Here is a 6,119-nt window from a genome sequence, read left to right as displayed (position 1 = left end):
ATCTCGTGTGTAATAATGACCTTGTTTAAATGTGCCGTGGTTGGCGTTCTCAAGCTGCAATGTGACACCTAGACTGCTGCTTGAAGCTGAGTGATGTCAGCATCAACAACATGACCGCCATCTTTTTCTTGGATTATTGCCAACGTGTCAGTGAGGAAGACGCAAAAGAGCGTTCACAGTCTTGCTGGCAGGAAGAGCAGGAGCTCGACTCGTGATGCACGAGCGTCATTTGTCAGCGGCCCGGTCCAAAAATTCCGTTTCCAAGATCTCGGTGTGTGAGCAGCGATGTTGCACAAGCCTTCTTGGAGGCCGCTGACACATCGACACCAGCCAACAGAACTACTAATTTAGTGCAGCTGTTCCCAAGCGGGCCACTCATGCTGGGTCTCATTAATAATTACCAGAACAATACCACTTTGTGTTCTGAAAGACCGCAAAGCTTCTGCTAGTTTACCCCCCCTAAAAACTTCATGTGGTTCTGGTCGGGTTTAAGTCAAACTGGTGCAGACTGCCAGCTTACACAAGATAGCCTCCAGCTTCACTCCACACTCTTACACAATTTGGTGTTTTAACCTAATAATCATGGCTTTTGCCATCTTGGAAGTATACTTACTCTTTTGCTTTTAATTAACATTTATTTTTTATGCAGTTTCTGATTCCTCATTGTGATTCTGATTATCATGCTAGCACGGGAACTCTTTGTATACTTCTAAGACAGTGGTTCTTAACCTTGTTGGAGGTACCGAACCCCACCAGTTTCATATGCGCATTCACCGAACCCTTCTTTAGTGAAAAATAAAATTTTTTTTTTTTTTCAAATTCAAGACAAAGTGACATGTTTTTGGTAACACTTTAGTATGGGGAACATATTCTAAGTAACAAAGACTTAATTTAGAGTTATTTGGTTAGGGTTAGGACCAGGGTTAGAGGGTTAGGGTTATAATAAGGCCATGCCGAATAAGGCATTAATAAGTACTTACTATTCAGGTGTGCTGGAGAGGAGGCTACGCCGGATAGTCGAACCTCGGATTCAGGAGGAACAGTGTGGTTTTCGCCCTGGTCGTGGAACTGTGGACCAGCTCTATACTCTCGGCAGGGTCCTTGAGGGTGCATGGGAGTTTGCCCAACCAGTCTACATGTGTTTTGTGGACTTGGAGAAGGCATTCGACCGTGTCCCTCGGGAAGTCCTGTGGGGAGTGCTCAAAGAGTATGGGGTATCGGACTGTCTGATTGTGGCGGTCCGCTCCCTGTATGATCAGTGCCAGAGTTTGGTCCGCATTGCCGGCAGTAAGTCGGACACGTTTCCAGTGAGGGTTGGACTCCGCCAAGGCTGCCCTTTGTCACCGATTCTGTTCATAACTTTTATGGACAGAATTTCTAGGCACAGTCAGGGCGTTGAGGGGATCTGGTTTGGTGGCTGCAGGATTAGGTCTCTGCTTTTTGCAGATGATGTGGTCCTGATGGCTTCATCTGGCCAGGATCTTCAGCTCTCGCTGGATCGGTTCGCAGCTGAGTGTGAAGCGACTGGGATGAGAATCAGCACCTCCAAGTCCGAATCCATGGTTCTCGCCCGGAAAAGGGTGGAGTGCCATCTCCGGGTTGCGGAAGAGACCCTGCCCCAAGTAGAGGAGTTCAAGTATCTCGGAGTCTTGTTCACGAGTGAGGGAAGAGTGGATGGTGAGATCGACAGGCGGATCGGTGCGGCGTCTTCAGTAATGCGGACGCTGTATCGATCCGTTGTGGTGAAGAAGGAGCTGAGCCGGAAGGCAAAGCTCTCAATTTACCGGTCGATCTACGTTCCCATCCTCACCTATGGTCATGAGCTTTGGGTTATGACCGAAAGGACAAGATCACGGGTTCAAGCGGCCGAAATGAGTTTCCTCCGCCGGGTGGCGGGGCTCTCCCTTAGAGATAGGGTGAGAAGCTCTGCCATCCGGGGGGAGCTCAAAGTAAAGCCGCTGCTCCTCCACATCGAGAGGAGCCAGATGAGGTGGTTCGGGCATCTGGTCAGGATGCCACCCGAACGCCTCCCTAGGGAGGTGTTTAGGGCACGTCCGACCGGTAGGAGGCCACGGGGAAGACCCAGGACACGTTGGGAAGACTATGTCTCCCGGCTGGCCTGGGAACGCCTCAGGATCCCCCGGGAGGAGCTGGACGAAGTGGCTGGGGAGAGGGAAGTCTGGGCTTCCCTGCTTAAGCTGCTGCCCCCGTGACCCGACCTCGGATAAGCGGAAGAAGATGGATGGATGGATGGATTAGTACTTAATAATGACTAGTTAAGAGCCAATATGTTACTAATTTGCATGTTAATAATCAAGTAATTACTGTAATTTCCGGACTATAAGCCGCACCTGACTATAAGCCGCACCAGCTAAATTTAGGGGAAAATACAGATTGCTCCATATATAAGCCGCACCCGACTATAAGCCGCAGGGTTTTGATGTGTAATTACCGTAGTATATAGGGGTTCCTGCTACCACGGAGGGGATTGTCGGGACAGAGATGACTGTTTGGGAACGCAAAGCGTCCCATTTATTAACAATAAATCTTTCAATCATTCAATCAAACTTTCACATCTTTGACATGGCGAACAGCATTCATGCAGAGTACAAATAATACAACGGTGCAAAGTAATACAAAGTGCTCGCCTGTACGTTATCAAAATAACCAGCCTACCGGTATATGAAAAGTCAGTCTTTAATCATTGTGTCATCGTCTTCCTCCTGCGTACTAAAACCACCGAAATCCTCTTCGTCGGTGTCGGAGAAGAACAGGCCGTAAATAAGCCGCACCCTTGTATAAGCCGCAGGGACCAGAACGAGGGGAAAAAGTAGCGGCTTATTACGGTAATGGTGAATATGTTCCCCATACCAAAGTGTTAACATGTTTTTTTTACTGGTGCACAAAATGAAGCGTGCATGAACATCACCTTGTTCAAACAACAAAACCAACACAGTGTATAAACTCACAACAAATTACACACCTGCAAATCAGTCAGCTGTTGCCGTATCCGTAATACGCCGATAGGGAGAAGTTTTTATTTACACAATGAGTCGGGTGTGTCTTGACCTCCGCCGAACCCCGGAGCCCGACTCACCGAACCCCTAGGGTTCGATCGAACCCAGGTTAAGAACCACTGTTCTAAGATGACGCTCGGTAATGAAACCCATGATTATAAGGTTAAAACGTACATAATTAGCTAAAATGCTAGCAAAAATAGAAGCATTGTCAAATAGGAACAGGTTGCATACTTCCAATATGGCGCCAAGAAATTGGTTTTTCATCAAGTGAGCTCCCCTTGCGGCACATTCATTAACACCTGTCTTACGTTTATTAGCCCCCCTAAAAGTCTTGAAAAATATCTGGAATATATTCAGTTCTAAAACAACCTCTCAAAGCCACTAACCCAAAATCCAACAAACAAACAAAACATTTACATAAAGCCTGCAAAAGTGCTTTGCCATGTGGCAGTGCTCACGTACATCCAGCAGGGGGTGCTAGAGTTGTATTTGCCTGCCTTGGCCAATGTGTTGATGGTTGCCAGCCAATTGCAATTAACTACACTGAATTTCATCCACAGTAAAATACTGTAACATTAGAAGAAATGACTGTAAAAAATGACCATACAACTATATTTCACAGCAAAGTACCGTGGACATAGTCAGGCTGATTTAAAAGTCAGAACTAGTCAAATACACACGGGCAAGGCTTGACACTTTCATACACAATATTTAGCTGATCTGTCCCTAATATTCACATCACCTTATTTAGCCGCACGGTGGAAGAGGGGTTAGTGCGTCTGCCTCACAATACGAAGGTCCTGGGTTCGATCCTGCGCTCGGGATCTTTCTGTGAGGAGTTAGCATGTTCTCCCCGTGACTGCGTGGGTTCCCTCCGGGTACTCCGGCTTCCTCCCACCTCCAAAGACATGCACCTGGGGATAGGCCCCTCCCACCTCCAAAGACATGCATCTGGGGATAAGCCCCTCCCACCTCCAAAGACATGCACCTGGGGATAGGCCCCTCCCACCTCCAAAGACATGCACCTGGGGATAGGCTCCTCCCACCTCCAAAGACATGCACCTGGGGATAGGCCCCTCCCACCTCCAAAGACATGCACCTGAGGATAGGTTGATTGGCAACACTAAATGGTCCCTAGTGTGTGAATGTTGTCTGTCTATCTGTGTTGGCCCTGTGATGAGGTGGAGACTTGTCCAGGGTGTACCCCACCTTTCGCCCGATTGTAGCTGAGATAGGCTCCAGCACCCCCCGCGACCCCGAAGGGAATAAGCGGTAGAAGATGGATGGACGGAGGGATGGTTGTAGACTTTATTCATCCCACAATTGGGAAATATGTGATTGCAGTGCGGATACAAAAAGTCCACATTTAAAAGCCGGGTAAAACTGAAGACAGTCCAGAGCAGGGGTGCACGTTACGTCCATCGTGAGCCACCGGTCGATTAAAAGCCAGTCATTTCCAGGAGTTACCTCACCTTCTGAGTAGCCTCCGATTTACCAATGTTTTCTAATGTTGTAAAAATGTGTAGAATAAATATTAAAATAAAACATTTCTGTCAATGAATATTTGCTTCAGCCTGCGACACATAGTCATTTTGATAGTAGGCTATTATGGCTAATATAGACACTTAGATCATGTGTTGACTTTGTGGAGAATGCATATATTTTTAAGAGTTCTTTCTTTATTCATAGTCATGTTTAAAGGCCTACTGAAAGCCACTACTACCGACCACGCAGTCTGATAGTTTATATATCAATGATGAAATCTTAACATTGCAACACATGCCAATACGGCCGGGTTAACTTATAAAGTGACATTTAAAATCTCCCGGGAAATATCCGGCTGAAGCGTCGCGGTATGATGACGTATGCGCGTGACGTAGTCAGTTAAACGGAAGTTATGGTACCCCGTAGAATCCTATACAAAAAGCTCTGTTTTCATTTCATAATTCCACAGTATTCTGGACATCTTTTGCAATTTGTTTAATGAACAATGAAGGCTGCAAAGAAGACAGTTGTAGGTGGGATCGGTGTATTAGCAGCGGACTACAGCAACACAACCAGGAGGACTTTGTCGGAGAGCAGACGCGCTAGCCGGCGACCTCACCTTGACTTCCTACGTCTCCGGGCCGCCAAACGCATCGGGTGAAGTCCTTCGTCCTTCCGCCGATCGCTGGAACGCAGGTGAGCACGGGTGTTGATGAGCAGATGAGGGCTGGCTGGCGTAGGTGGAGAGCTAATGTTTTTAGCATAGCTCTGTGCGGTCCGGTTGCTAAGTTGCTAAGTTAGCTTCAATGGCGTCGTTAGCACAGCATTGTTAATCTTCGCCAGCCTGGAAAGCATTAACCGTGTATTTACATGTCCACGGTTTAATAGTATTGTTGATTTTCTATCTATCCTTCCAGTCAGGGGTTTATTTTTTTGGTTTCTATATGCAGTTAAAGCACGATGCTATCACGTTAGCTCGTAGCTAAAGCGTTTCGCCGATGTATTGTCATGGAGATAAAAGGCACTGAATGTCCATTTCGCGTTCTCGACTCTCATTTTCAAGAGGATATAGTATCCCAGGTGGTTTAAAATACAAATCCGTGATCCACAATAGAAAAAGGAGAGAGTGTGGAATCCAATGAGCCAGCTTGTACCTAAGTTACGGTCAGAGCGAAAAAAAATATGTATTTCACTGCATTCTAGTCCGTCACTCTAACGTTCCTCGTCCACGAATCTTTCATCCTCGCTCAAGTTAATGGGGTAATGGTCCGAATCGCTCTAGCTGCGTTGAAAACAATAGGAAAATATGAGGGAGTGAACAACTGACTACGTCACGCTACTTCCGGTAGGGGCAAGGTTTTTTTTTATCAGAGACCAAAAGTTGCGAACTTTATCGACGTTGTTCTATACTAAATCCTTTCAGCAAAAATATGGCAATATCGCAAAATGATCAAGTATGACACATAGAATGGATCTGCTATTCCCGTTTAAATAAAAAAAAATTCATTTCAGTAGGCCTTTAAAGCAGCTAATATTTTCCCATGTGTACTCTTTTTGCTTGTATCTTATGTCCGCAAGTAAACTCTGTGCTTTACCTTGAAGGGGTTGGAATGT

This window comes from Entelurus aequoreus, linkage group LG21, assembly GCF_033978785.1.
Source record: "Entelurus aequoreus isolate RoL-2023_Sb linkage group LG21, RoL_Eaeq_v1.1, whole genome shotgun sequence".
Classification (NCBI taxonomy): domain Eukaryota; kingdom Metazoa; phylum Chordata; class Actinopteri; order Syngnathiformes; family Syngnathidae; genus Entelurus; species Entelurus aequoreus.
The sequence above is the reverse complement of the archived record's forward strand: the minus strand, read 5'-3'. Positions refer to the sequence as shown.